Genomic DNA, 15,985 nt, shown 5'->3' on the forward strand with positions numbered 1-15,985 from the left:
TAACAACGTTTTCCCTTCATTACCCTAATGTCACAATTCTGTCTCCTTCTTCTTCTTTTCAGAAAATGTAATTGGGCTTTGCATGTTGGTGATTGTCTCCGTATCTGCTGCATGTAAAATCACCGAGAGTGAAATTTCACCCCGGGCGTATTTTCACCGTCTCTTAACCTCCCTCTTGGCTTCCTCGGACTCCTGTTGGGAGACAATGAATAATTTTCTGAGGGAGGGTAAATTCAGAGAGCATGAAAGTAAAGGTTGAACACAGGCACATTTCTTTCACTCCCTTCCTCGGCCCCCTTCGCTGCACCTCCATGATGTTTCTCAATCTAATACAGGCAGGCCAGCAAAATATTACACTTCATGCATTCAAAGCAGTGTTTATTCTGAGCATCTGATTAGAGTCCATGTGTTTTTGTAGGGGCGCAGCAGATATCTGGTGTATATATATCAAAAGGCAGGGTCCTCTATGTGGCTCCAGGCGAAGCATCTGCACACATCTGCAGAGTGCAGAGTATCCCCCGTTGCCTCGTTATCTCCTCCATAGCTGCTTAGTGATTTATTTACCTGCTCGCCACATGCCGCTCAGGCAAAAAAGGACGAGGGTTATAGAGGGAGAAAATGAGGAAAAAAGGGAGGGAAAGGGACCAGTTGAGGACAGTTGATGAGAGACAGAGGAGAGGGGAGAGAAAGGAGGCACTGAGAGAGAAAGAGTGTTCAGGCGATGATAACATGCTGATGATGAGAGGAGCAGGTGGAAAGACACATTCAGACATCGTTTACCGACTGACAGAGCCAATGAAGGACCGGGTGAGTGGAGGGAGGAGAAAATGAAAACAACAGGACTGAGATTCAGACTTTAATTCTAATCAGGAGATTTGGTTTGAAGTAAATACAATTCATGCAAACCCCCAAAGATGCCACTTCACGTTAGTGAGGATCCTGTCATCTACAGGAAGACATCAGCAACCCCTGAGACACCAGGTGGTGGTAGACAAAATATTAATCAAGGAAAAGATGACCGTTTTGTGTCATGAAGCAAAAAAAAAAAAGTGTTTGTTTGAATATGCAAACATACAATGAATTCCCAGTATAAATGGATATTTAGAAATCTGTGATCCAAATGTAAACATGTAAACAACACCAGCAAAACCCAAACTCGATCAGTTTTAAATAAATTGACAGGTATTTTAATACAGCACAGTCACAGTCTGAATTATTAATATTTTCTCTTAGATGATTGATTACATCAGGTATTTTTTTAACCATTGCTGTAAAATTGTCCTATATTTCCAATGATTAACGACAAACACAGTGAACGCAGGTTTTTTTCATTAAGAAGAAAAACTCTTTAGTCATATATCTGAATTTAATTTAATTTTTAATGTAATTAATTTTAAGTGTATTGTTCAGTAGCTGTACATATAGTGTAGGTTGCTGCTGAGAGCCCTGGAGAAGTTGGTGACAAATATAAATATTTCTCAAACAAAATTAGTAATAATCCTTAATGAGTCCCACAGTGGGGAAATCTGCAGTGCAAAGGGGATACTGCAATAACAAAAGCGTCAGTTAAAAGGAATAATAAATATGTAAGCAATATTGCAATAAAAAAGCATTGAATCAGTAAATAATCAAGTAAACTTTCAAAAGCTAAATATAACAAGCAAACACACTTTATGGTTGAATACACAATATAAACAGGACATATTTGGCCTCATTCACCAATATCTTGAAGTTATTTCTTGTGTGTGTTATCAAAAGAACGGTTGGTGACATTGATATTGCACACTTGAGTAAAACATGAATTATGACATTTTCACAACTTAATAAACAACAATCAAAGTTAAAGTTCATGAGAAGACATCTTCTGTTATTATGTATGAGTTTAACAGTTAATCTGCTACATCAGGACAGTGTGGGTGTAGTTTGATCAAATTTGACTGACAGCGACCAAACAACCCACCAACTGTCATCAGACTCTGAGTCATGCCGCTGAATTCTGATTGGTTCATGAAATCATGTGATTTCACACAGACAAAAAACAAACAAACAAATCTGTCATATGAAATTGTTTCATATCACAGTTGCATCCATACCGTATCTATATTTTGGTCTATTCATATTGCACATTTGGATTCATTATTCATTCATACATTTATTTATTTTGTCATTCCTACATCAATATACACTTTGTAACTCCTGGTCAGATGCTTAACAGCATTTTAATAAACTGGTACTCACTCTGCAAAGAAAGTTGTTACCATATAATAAGGTATCTCACTAACCATTACATCTCTATAACAAGCAGATGGGTTGGCAGTGAGTGCACGCTTGCCAAGGTCAACCCCAGGGTACTCAGAGATATCGGCGCCTGTGAGGCAACACTTTCATCCACAGCCAAGACTCACGCTGGTCCCTGGAGCGCTGCCTCTCCTCCCCATGCCACCCTTTCTGTCCCCTCTGGATCTGCAGGCTTAGCTAACTCAACCGTGTAAGCACATCTCCCCCACCGCAGGAACCAGCCTCCGTCGGGGCCATGCTTGCTTTGCCGCACAGCACGCACCGCCAGTTTCACTGGAAGCCAGACAGAAGTTCATGGAGAATTCCCCCACAACCACCCTCCTGTGCTCTCAGCCCTTTCCTAACCCAGCATGCCAGTTTTACCCCAGAGGTTCAGTGCCAGTCATGTCACAGCCAAGCCCTAAACCATCTGGGGGTCTAAGATCTTGCTACCACATTCCACTGAATCCAGTCTGCTGCAGTTCTGGAGGGGGGGAAGGCCTTGTTCAGTCCAATCAGGTTTTTTGGAGCTGGAGTGCTAAATGACCCTCTTAATGTCACTGGGGAGAAAAATGGGCAATCTCTCAATTTGGCATGAGCCGGTCCGTGGCAGCAAGGCAAGAACTTGATAGAGTGTGGAGGTTTTAAGCGGCAGAAAACCTGGTGACCTTTCCCTGTTTTCTGACGCGCTGACTCGATTGCCCTTTCGAAAATGCTAATACCAAATGGTTCTCTACAAAACAGGTCCTCCGAGAAGACCCTCAGCGTGTCGAATAAAAGGGTGGAAGACGACCACAAGCAGTGTATGTTCAGAGGGCACTGTGTCAAGTTTTGGGGTTGAAGCCCTGTGTAATGGTAAACTGGCTGCATATATTATAGTGTGTGTTTTTTATGGCAGAAAAACTTCTCTGCAGCATCTAAAATGAGTTGAAACCATCAATTAAGTTAGAGCAAAAAAACGAAATTGCTCTCTCAAAATTTCAACATCTGAAGGGCCAATTAAGAATTTTACGGGACTATTATAAAATCACCATAAGCCTGCTGTTTATGATTGTCGGTATTGTTTTTCCACAAATAAAGTCTTTATTTCTCTCCTTGTAGCACCTGCACAACCTTACACATGGCACATGGCTGCTTAGTTTGTTGAGCTCTGCAAAAAAAAAAAAAAAACACATAAAGACCAACTTAATTATTTGCAATTTTATTCATTCCACAGGCCACAGAGGTGTGCAAAAGGCAATAGAAAGCTTAATTATGTTAATGGAAGACTGAGATGCATGCCCTTTGTAACACAAGCACCTCTTAACAGCCAAATCAATAGCACACTACGGCTGTGCCCTCAGCCCAGGAGTGGCTCACCTCCATCTCCACTATTGAGCACTGATGATCATAATAAGCTGCTTTGATGTGATTCACATCAGCACAAATAATGAGGCATCCTCAATCGAGAGAACGCTATTACCTTCAGCAAAGTTCAACATTAATGTAGATAAACAAGATTCTCTCTGAAACTCTCCAGGGTTTTAAATCCCACTCAATCATTTACTTTCTCTCTCTATTTCCCCGTTTTTCAGTTTGAGTGGCATTTTTTCAAAAGATGAATCAACACTTGGAAAAACCACGTTGTCATGAAATACTCATTCTGGCAGTGTGATAGAGACGCAATAGAACAATAGAATCTGATGACCATCTCTGCACAAGTATCGGCCTTGTCGGCTATGAGCTCATAAGAGAAAACCAGGAGTGCATATTCCACCAAGATGGCCACCACACATCTGGGTACATTCAGCTTAAAAACAGATCCATACAAATTCCCTGATGAGGCTTTTATAACTCCACGTATAAACACGTCAGCTTTGTGACACTGGGAGCAAATAACACTGATTGCTTGGTTCATTACTCCTCCTCACTGGACCCCTGACTAGCAATACTCTAAGGCATTGCACTTGGCCTTCGTACAAGTGCTTACAGCAGAGCGGACTGTGTGGCTTGTTGAAATAGCTCTCTGAGCATCAGCTGATCCCCCTGTGGCTCATACTGACGTTCAAAAAAAAATAAAGTGCCATGGTGTTTGGGGAGAAGCAAGAACAGGGGGATTTAAATCAAGACAGATATTGTTTTGTGACTCCGAGTTGAGAATGGTGTCAATAACGTCCGTCAGGAAGAAGTATCTTGACTTGTGATAGGGAGCACAACAAAAGGCGTGGGACCTTCTCCTTTGTGCTGTTGTTTGACCTGTAAAGGCGAATCTGCCAGCATTGCTGTGGTGTTCGGGTTGTTCATCATCAGTAGTCTCACCCTCCAACACATGAAGGTAGTCTGTGTTAGTCTCAAAGCACTTCTAAATTAATGAATGGGTTATGATAAAGGCATGGGTTAAAATAATTCTTCCCTCCAACCTCCACAGTGCAGATGTGAAACATCTGGATAATTAAACCCAGTGGGGAATACTTGCAAGCTAATGATTAAAATCATTAACTGAAGAAATGCATCAGTCGATACAAAGTGTTGACATGTATCCCTTAAAAGTTGAATTCTGGCCAGTAAACAACATAATATCAAGCTAGCAAACGATGCTATGTGGACTGCTGGGTCAGCCTTGTGCAGGCAGAATGCTTAGTCTTTAGGGGTGTCTGGTTGGTTCAGAATACAAAACACAAGGATTGAATGGAGGGTTACAAAAGTGAAATAACTTTCACGTAGTAGAGGCTTGAGGGGTAGCAAGAAGTGTATTGTTAAAGCAGTTGATCACAGTACAAAAGAGAAAAGAGATCTCTCTGTTTGTTAGAACTCAACTATTTTCAACATGTAACAGGTTCTACAGGATCTCTTTAACAAAGCTTGATATAATATTCTTTACAGGTCCATACATTGCAGTGTTATATGCAGGTTAACAAGTGAGGTGTGACCACAGTAATGGCGGCGTGTCTACTGTTGCTTACAACCTTAATTTGTCCAAAGCAGTGAATGAAAGGACCTAAAAATGTTTCATTTAAGCCCAGCCATTGACTTAGTGTCCTCGCTGTCATTCCCTCTGTTCTGTAGGCACAAGCTCTAAAACACACGCACACACACACACACACACACACACACACACATGCACACGCACACGCACACGCACACGCACACGCACACCACACTCACATACATCCAAATCAGCCACATGCCAGACAGTACGGCAATTATTCACACAGCTAATTAGGTCAGTCAGCTCCTTCTGCCCTGCAGGCGGAGGGTTGTGCAAGATGGTCAGGCCTGACATAGTGACCTCATGACGGCTTGCCTGGGCATCACTAGCTGGGATTGGTCCAAAGCCAAAAGGATGAGTGACCCTATTGCCAGTAGGATTCATGATTGAAATCCTGACCATCAAGTACAGACCTTCTGGGCATCGTGCCATGTGTCGCTGTGATACCGTACTCTATAGAGAAGACGAGCAAGAGTGAAGTCCTTTTGAACAGTTAGGCAGGGTTTATTTTCCCCCCAGTAGACAATAACTTAATAACATTAACTACGATTTCAGGAGATAAACACAGACCATTCACAGGATTTACTTAGACCTGGGTTAAATTGTATTCTCAAATCATTCCTGGCTTTTACTTAATACTGCAGGAAGTTCCAGCCAAAGAGAGTGTTCACCAACATTTGCTGATTGTAACCCCAGTTTACGAAGTTAACTTTTTGACTCACTGTCTAAGGGGACTGGTAGATGGGAAGTCCCCCGACCAAGCATATTTTTTACCAGCCAAAATAATAAATTGCCTTTTTGCATCTCATGCATTCATTTCAGAGTGGTATTTCAGATTTGCTTTCCAACCATGGAAATAAACTATTTAAAAAATATAGTATTGACAGTTGAATATTGATCTTGGAAACCACAGTGGACAAACAGATCTCAACTCAAGATCCATTTTTGTGTGTTGTTTAGTCGCTGGTTGCTTTTTGAACAACTTGATCACTTAAAGCTAACATGGACAAGAAGTCATCTGTGTCGTTAAAATACTGCAAGTTTGAAAATCTAATTTTAGACTATTTTTGGAGTTGAGATTTGGTTGGTTAAACTTGTCTTGTCTGTGAGCCAACAAGCTGCTTACCATTATTTGGTATTCCTCTACAATTTAAGTTTATTATTTAAAATGTATGCACTGCTTCCCCTGATTTGTGTTGTTTTGCTGGAGTCACATTTCCTGAATCTACAACAGATGTGACAAGAACAAAGTTAGCATGCCCACAGTCACAATGGCCACAGTTCTGAGAATAAGTCCCAGGTTAAAAAATACAGTATTTTGCCTTAACTCTTCTCACGACACCTCAGATTTATGTGTAGGCTAAATGAAAAAGTAGGGCAGTGCAGTGTGACAGGATGCTGTTATAATAAGTGAGACTGAGCTACAATAACTTGTTGCTTTCAGAGCAGACCATTTGGTGAATACAGCAGTCTACAGCGTTGACACAGTTATGAGTTATAGCCTATAACAGCCGTGTATACTGTCAATGACACTACATTAGTTCCCAGCTAGATGAATATTGAGCCCACTGGGTCATCACTCTCCATAATCAGCTTGTCTTCCTCCTCATCTGTGTTCCCAGTCGCGACTATGAAGCTATAATACAGCTGTGGTATTTTTTTTTCCAGAAAGCACACATATTGAAAGGTTGATGTCCACACCAGGCCTTGCTCCGGTAGTGATTGTGACATTTCTCCTCCTCCCTCAGGGCTTCACTACAACCCCCCCCCCCCCTTCCTCCTCTGTGCACCTCTCATCCAAAAATGCTCCAATTCCTCCGGAGCAATATCTTCTGCTCGTGGAGAAAAAGGTCACATGCTCCATTATTTCAAAGTGAACTTTCGACCTAACATTTACAGACGAGGCAAAAAATAGCCGCGGATGTGAGGACGCAGCAGGTTTCTTATGACTGTATATTTTTGGATGAAGGATAGATGGGTGGGCAGCATGTAAGGATTATCACTGTTTGACAACACAGAGCTGAGTCCCTGATATAGAGACAAGGGAAAATAAGGCTCAGTGGTCACGCATTGATCTGAGGGCTCCAGCTGCATGTACTGTACAAGCTATTAGGGCATATTGTGAGTCGTGTCTATGCTAATAATAACTGTTCTCCTTGAGCGTTGTGGAGCCTTTACATGCAGGATACGGCCAGCCCCTGAGGCTGTGACTAACATTGCCTTTGGACTCTGATTCACACTGCCAATCGGTTCTCTCTGACAGTGCACTTCCACCTTCATATCTTCTCATTAGAGCAGTGGGCAAGCACAGTGATGAGATGCAAAGATAATTTCTTTTTTTTGCCATTCAGGGTGTGACATGAGAGAATCTGTGTTTACTGATGATGTCCCTCCGTCCAGCCAACCACCGGTGATTAAAGGATTTCAGGGACACTACCTTTACTTACCTTCAGACAGCAATGAGGGTGGATGGAGGGTGGGGAGAGAAACAATCCTTTATGAATACATTGAGATGCTTACTTAATTACTTCCTAAATCAATGCTCGTCCTGTGGTCAGTCCAGGCTGCTGATTTGTGCCTGGTTATTGACTCAGCTGTTGTTTGTGTACAAAACCAATTCCCTGGGCTTCACTGAGAACGGATCCAAGTGAGGGAGAAAAAAAAAACCTTTTAACCAGACAGAAAATATTGTGTAGTTAATTTTTATCATAACTCTCGTAGCTCTCAGCATGCTATTAGGTTTGTCAATACTTCTTCATGCTTGTGCTCGTATTGTTATTGCATGAGGCTTATGTAGGCATTTTTAATGCTTCTGTAACAACATGCTTCACTTAATTTCCAAGACACAGCCACAGTGAACAAAACACTTGGCAACAACATTTTCCATTGCTCGTATTGATTTGAAGTCAATCATGAAGAAGCAGACAGATCTGTCTGTCTGTCTAATGCTTTTAACAATATAAGTCGGATCAATATACAGTTAATATACTTTCTCAAATCAGATTATAACTGAATTGCACCTGCTTCTATCAACAATGCAACAATACAGATGTCTCCTGTCAATGAAAGATCAGCAGTTTAAAGGAGCTGTACTCGACATTCAGAACATTATTTTATAGCAGCAAACTAATGTTTTCTATGAAAATATATGGTGGAGTGATGGCGTCCTGAGCAGAAAATGAAGTCCCTCTTCCTCTGTTTGCCTCCTCTGTGTAATCTGAACGTCTCTGTTCTTTGTTTTGGTAGCCGGCTTTGGTGCATGTGTCTCCTTCCCTTTGGCATCAGAATTTGACGACCTGGGAATGAGAATGGGTTCATGTTCTGCTGGCTGGCTGATCTCTGACGACTTGCTGCTGCTCTGCACTGCACGCTACACGGGCCAGACTTCTGTGGACGATCGGTGCTCATATGCAGGTTACACACTGATAACGCCGCCATCCCAGTTTGGATGGCTAATGTCAGTTAGCCATCCAAGCTGGGATGGCTATTGTAAGCTTGTGGCGAGCAGCTAGCCGCTACAGTTCCATGTTTGATTGTCATGTTGGAGGCGAGAGCCATGTGCAGCCATTCCTGGCTCAGAGCTGTGCAGAGGCATTCCCAGCCCAGAGTTACTCTTTTTCTCCATTTTTTCGAATACAGCCCTTTTAATTCTCTTTTTGCAAAATATTAAATCATACCTATAATAAAAAGTACAAAACAGTGCCTGGGGTTTTCATGTATTTTCTTCAGCGTCAATATTGCAATTTCTACAACTTTTATCGTAAAAACAAAAACAATCCTGAGCCTTTTTTTGAATTCTTGAGTTGCACTGAAAACACACAATTTCAGCTTCCTGCAGGTTCTGTGTGGTGGGGGAAAAAATCCTCTTCCCTTGTACCCGTCATGCTAATAATTTTCTCCTCTTTTTGTTTGCTTATCAGACACATGCTGCTCTGCTCTTGTTTTCTCTCTCCTCTCTTCAATATTTCATGCCATTGAAAGTGCATCTATTCTCAGCGTTCCCCATGCCCTACCACCTCCCGGCTGTCAGAGCATAATATTCTAACATTCGACACCCCTCCACCTCTCTTAACCCTCTCTGTGCCTCCCTGGCTTCCAAGTAGGGGCCATCATGTGCACTGGCTGACCTCAGGTTTACTAAATTAAGTTTTATTTACTTTCTGGTAAAAGAAAATAATGTATGGTATTCAGCATAACAAAGGTTTTATTAAATCTAGCAAATGAAATTAGATGAGATCTGACACACATGATCATGTGACTGAATAGTGAAAGCATGGGTGGTCTATGAAGAAATGACCATCTAACTGGTTGTAGTGTTACTGTAATTTTGATGCTAGATTAGCTTAGACATTTTAGACTATTTAAAGACTAAAAAAAAGTTAGCCAGCCTGTCCCCAGACTAACTGTGGATTAAGAGCCATGCTTTTTGGCTGAATTTAGCTTTCTATATAAAATATAAAGTCTGACAGTTAGATCTAAGCCAAAGTCACAGTCTATTTTTATGAAAACCCCTGGAGAACTGAACTTGGCACTATTGTCCTCAGAAAACATTTCAAACATGCCTTGCATATTTGCTGTGATTTACACTGTGCAGGAAGTTTCTAAACGTCCTGCTAAAACTACAATATGTGTCCCAAAGGTTATTTATTTGCTGATCAGTCTTTAAAGCAGTCATACCAGACAATAACTAAGTGAACTGTGAGCCAGTGAGACGAAGCACGGCCCTATGTAGCAATTTGTCGATAACTTGTTCACATTTCATCCAGTTTTCACAAACTTTGGAAACATATTTTCTTATGGGAAGTTATTTTTCCAGTTAAAGCATATTCCATCCATATTAAAGCCATCAGTATGCTCCAAACAGCGTGCTTGTCGTATGGTCGAACATCATCTGAAACCACCTTCTCTCACCTTTGTTGTTGGAATTGGAGGAGCTACATCAGTTTCCTTCAGACGTGGTCAGACAACTTGTCACATGGACTATTTTGTTTTTGTAACAAATCAAGCCTTTTAGACAGTGCTATTTTTGTACAGCCTAATATAACATACAATGGCTTTAAGGCCCCAAAAAGCGCAAGCACAAAATCCTGCTGCAATGTTGTTATTACTCTGCTTGTTTTCCAAGCCCTCGTATGATGACCATATTTATTTTCTTAAGAAGTGCTTTGCCCTTAATCCATGCCAATTTACTCCTAACATAATTCTGCTGTTTCATTTCTTTGTGTTCCTCTAAACAGATTGTCCTCAAAGTTTATCCCCTCGCTCTTCCAGCCTTCTGTCCTTTACGACCATTTACAGTCACATCACTCCCTTCCCCAAAGGCTCAGCCCTCATCCTAGCATCCATTTCCCTGTGCTCCCTTTTCATCACAGCCCGACGCTGAGGAACATTGTTCTTGATTGTTTGGCAGATGCCATTATCCTGGGCTTATATCTTCACAATCACATTAGCCATTTGCACAGCTGGGTACTTACTGAAGCGAGGCAGGTTAAGCACCACACTCGAGGGGGCAAACTGATGGAGGCCCACCTGGAGCTTAGGCCAGGACTCTCCTCAGCACCATGCCATTTACCAAAAACACTGTTGGCCTTCCTTCCATTTAGCTAATGCCTCCATGTCTTCCTCTCAATCTTCCCTCCCTACACTCCTCAGATTCCTTATAGCATATAGGTTTTTTTCTCCTTCCTTCATCCTTGGTCTATCCGTGCCCCCAAGGCTCGCTCTATTGCTTCCCTCAACTTTTTTTGTCCCTTACTCCTTTTAAACCATTCCTCCCTTTATCACCAGTGTGATAGTGGAGTTAAGGGAGTGCAAAATGTGAATTCACACCAAATGAAAGAAGTAAAGAAGTAGGGAAGTTGGCGAGGTGACTGTGTCAGCACAGTTTACAAAATGCTGAGCTTGGGCGGCAGGCCAGATATACATTTTACACACTCTTACCATATGTTTACTGATACCACTATCGGGAATGCCTCTGATACTGCCTAAGACGTTGGATCGGTTATCTGCAAGTATGTGAGTCTATGCACCGATCCAGTATCACGTTATTTATTAGCCCCCAAAAAGCAATTTTTCTGGAAATCGATTCTTCTTTACTGCTCTAAAACAGTAACCAGTTGAAACAGTAGTAGAAGAATTGATTTCCGGTAATTCATCACGCTAGTTCCTGAGTGGTTTTCTACTGTTTTATATTTCTACTGTACCATTTAAATGTCTTATTCTCCTAAATTGTGGCTACTTTTTTAATGCATTAGTATCAAATTGACATTCAGTGTCGGCTGATACGAAAGTAATGAACCGTAATCAGTATCAGGAAAGAAAGAAAATGGAACATCTCTCTTTCACACAGATGTTTATTTGTCTCCAAGTTCAAAAGGTTGTTGTCATGATCAGGTTGTCTCAGAGTTACTGTATATTCAAGTTTGACATTTCACTAGATCAATTGATTAATCAAAAAAATTCTTCAACCTCGATCCCTCCGTGCCCCCAGACTCTCTCTATTTCTTCTCTCACACTCAATAACTGATTCTGTCCCTTATACTTTTTATCCATTCCTCACTTTATTACCTGTATGGGCATAGTGGAGTTAAGAGACTGCAAAATGCAGATTCACACCAAATAAAAGAAGTAAAGAAAGGAGGCGTGTGAGGGGAGTTGGCGAGGTGACTGTCAGCACAGTTTGCTGAGTCCAGGCAGCAGGCCAGAGATATATTTGACTCACACTTACTTTCACACAGACATGTTTATTATTCTGTGTCTCTAAGTAACCTCCATATTTGAGCACTAAGATTAAATTATTATGTGAGTAAGCAAAAAGTTGTAATTATGTTGTTTTTCGTCACGTTTATTCTAATGAAATCGCCAAAAGTAATGTTAGCTAATGTAACGTTAACTTGCTCACTTACCATTAGAAGAGTCGACCATACAGCTACTGAAGCTAACGTCATTTGGGGAATGTAATAATGTGGCTGTTATCCATGATCAAAACAATTATACTAAAAATATCTTGTGTGTTGAACATTGTTGTAACGTTATAATGATATTGTATGTCATAGTCGGACTTCGTAGTTAAAAATAAAAAAAGAAGAATCCTATCCCTAGTTCAAAAGGCTGTTGTCATTTAATGTTACTTCATTTTCAGGTTTGACATTTCACTAGATCAACCAATTAATTAAATAAATTGTTGTTTACTGACACCGCCACTGGACATTAAACTCAATTAAGACCACCTCATGTTAATCCATTAACATTTAGCTGGGATTACTCTGAAATGAGACATAGGGAAAGGAGGAACAGATGGGTATTTGAAATAAGAGGACACACAGATAGAAGCCGGGAGGAAGAATAAAGAAATCCCAGTGAGGATGAAACCAACGGATTTTCTCCTGGAATATTGCTTACGCCAGGAATTAAGTCAGTTAGAAAATCAATATGAAGTCAACAAGGATATATGAAAGTGCTGAGGCTGATTGATGACAACAAATTATCTGAATAATCAATATGCCCATAGCTGCTGTTCATGAATTAATCACAAACAGAGTCAGAGTCAAGGTAACGAGCCATGGTTACTGTTACTATAGTGGGCACTGACGCCTAGTGCAAAATACAAGCCGCGCTGCTGCAGAAGCTGCAGGAGGCAATAAGCATACATAAACAGCGCATCACATGGTGCAAAGCCGAAAGAACAATCGTGTTCAATAACTTATGACACTGGGAAGCTTCATTCAGTCACACATTCAAAATACACACTTACACACACACACACAACGCGCATCATAAATATGCAGCTGTGCCTCTGCTGCTTGAGACCTGCCCAGGAAACATATTAAATGTCACTCTCTATATTTTCAACTCTCTTTCATTGGCACTGTGTGGTCGGTGCACGCAACAGGAAGCGAGAGATCATCAGTTCATGAAGAAATGGAGGAATATGCTCCTTATATGCAGCACTTTTCTCCTGAGTGCGAGGCAACAAAAAAGATGACAAATGTTTGAGTGGATGGAGGCGAGTGATCCACTGGAGCCACACAGATACGTGGTGGGATGGAGGGAGGCGAGTCGGGAGGGGGGAAAAGTAGTAATGGTACTTGCTTCTTCATCCGCCCCTTTACTCCAGTCGCCCGGGCAACATGCCTGGAGGGCACACAAGAGGCGTCATCGCTGACAAAAACAACAGAGAATCAGGGAGTGAGTGAGAGCAAACGAGAGCAAACTAGACAGACCGTGTATGAATGAGAGCTGAGAGGAGAGAGTATAGGCAGAAGATCTACAGCTGATGCCGACGACCTCTTGTCACTCAAAGAAGAGCGATGTGACCTCCAGAGACTCTGCTGAGAAGTGTAATGACGAACATTCATTCATTATTAGAGGTCATTCAGATTCATGTTTGGACCGCTCTGCTAAAGTTTCACCAACGGCGTCTACGAGCACGTTTATGGGTGTGAATATCGCTGATATCCTCTCTCCAAAAAAGGACACTATTATGGGAAATGAAATTGGCAGAGTTAATCAAACCGAGGCTAATGCTTAATATTTGGAATTAACTGAGCCATTAATACCGCAGGCTGCCGTAAGGCTAGATAGAGTGGTTAAACCACTACAGGCGAAATTAAACAGGTTAATTAAAGTCTCTAAATTTCCATGCACTCTCCCCCAGTCTGTTTCACTGTGAAACACATACATACGCACACACACAATTACACACACACACATGTTATTGCTATGCTTGTGATTGCCTCTCGCTGACTATTAATTTTCTAATATTAATTTGAATTATAGCTCTAAAGTGAACCCTTATCCCCTATACATTCCTTTTCAATTCTGTTTAAATTCAGTTTTATTGTTTGCAGTAATGTCTACCCAAATCATTTTACTTGCACTATTTTTTTCTGTATTTTCTTTTTATAGTTTTTGATGAGCACCGTTGGAGGGCGCCTGAGGCCAAAGATTTTCATCGCAAATGACTTCCTCTGTTATTGTTGAGCACATGATAAATAAAGAACCTCGAGCATTGAAGATTGCTGAATATTGAATCGGAAATAACTCCAAAATCCTGCCTCCAAACAAAATAAATCACACAAAAACAAATATTTGGCATCCATATTGTGCCTCAGACCAGTTTGAGCATCACACTTACAGATAAGCATAGGTGGCGCCAGGGGTGGGTTTATTTGGCTTAACCCAGATCATAGCTGTTTAGGAACCGGTGGACATTTTGTGTGCATGTGCATCGCATGTCCTGGACACTAAATATTTAGCCAATCAGCCGATGTGCAGTCTTGTGGCTGTGATTTGACAGAGAATTGTTAGACAACACAATGGACCCTAACCAATCATAGCTGCTGTCTTCCACGATCTGAAGCGTCCACCACCATCATATTGGATTTTCCTTTGAATTTGTCAGAGATCTGTATATCAAGCAGCTTTCTTTTTTCCCTAGCTGTTGACAGAAATATGTGCTTGTACTTAACCATGAAAATGATTAAATGTGTGATAAAGAGTCATTTCACAGCTGGTGAGAATTTGAGTGTTTTAGTGCGTTCGCCGTTTAATCCCAAAGTAAACCCTCAACGTAACCTGTCAGCCGTATTATTACCAGCCAAGAGACCGATGCTGGTATTGTTTTCACCTTGTGAGTCTGTGTTTGTGTGCGTCATCATGGCAAAATGTGGTCCTGGAAGTCCTGAGAACTACCACGGAGGCAATTTTGAGCTATTTGCCAGGTGTCTTTTCTGCACCCACATTGCTACCAGTCACTGCAGTAGCATCCAAACCGTGCAAGATGCAGTCACAAAACTAGGGGTGTAACGGTACACTAAAGTCACGCTTCGGTATGTACCTCGGTTTTGAAATCACGGTACAGTACAGGACGGTACGGTTCAGAGTTAAGGGGGAAAATGAAAAAACTGAATGTTTGTCAGAACGAACATGAGTTTAATTAGTTCTACACCGCAAAACAAGAGTATACATTCGCCATATTAACGCAATGTATGCTACAGTCCAACTCTGTATTCGTCAGGAAGAGCCTGCTGTGAGGGTTTGGTTCGAATATGTATATAAATATATAACCCTACACAAAACGTTACAGGTGTGAGATCAAATTGATGGTCGAGTTTGAAAATGGGTGGTCCGAGCATGGTCCCCACCCCCACCCCCCATTTAATGCCCCTGGCCTCATGACCGTGCAAGACACAGTCAGGAAACTTTACAGGATCGTGGTTGGGATCAGAATTTAGGTCAAGGTCAACCTGAAGCAGGGAACGGGCAAAAGTTAAAAGTTGAAAGTTAATATCCATCAACTAAACTTACATTTCAGCTTCACTCAAACAAACCCTTATCCCTAAACTTAAACATAAACTATAATTGATCCTTCAAGAATTGTGACTTATTTGTACTGTTTTAATTGAGAGGATTAACATTTTCTACACACACACACACACACACACACACACACACACACACACACACACACACACACACACACACACACACACACGCACACACACACACACACACACACACACTGCATGCTTTGAGGGGGCGGGGCAGCAGCATAGATGGACATGTGAACACATCTCTGCCATCAGAGGGCGGGTTTGTAGCGTTGTGTGCGCAGCGTGTGGCTGCTGCTGCTGCTGCTGACGAGAGGAGCGCGAGCTACACAAGCCTTTCAACGGAGATCCAGCGGTTTCACAGCTGTGCAGAAAAACAACAACTGTAAACACCGACCTCAGCTGTCAG

Source organism: Echiichthys vipera (assembly GCF_963691815.1).
Source record: "Echiichthys vipera genome assembly, chromosome: 13".
Classification (NCBI taxonomy): domain Eukaryota; kingdom Metazoa; phylum Chordata; class Actinopteri; order Perciformes; family Trachinidae; genus Echiichthys; species Echiichthys vipera.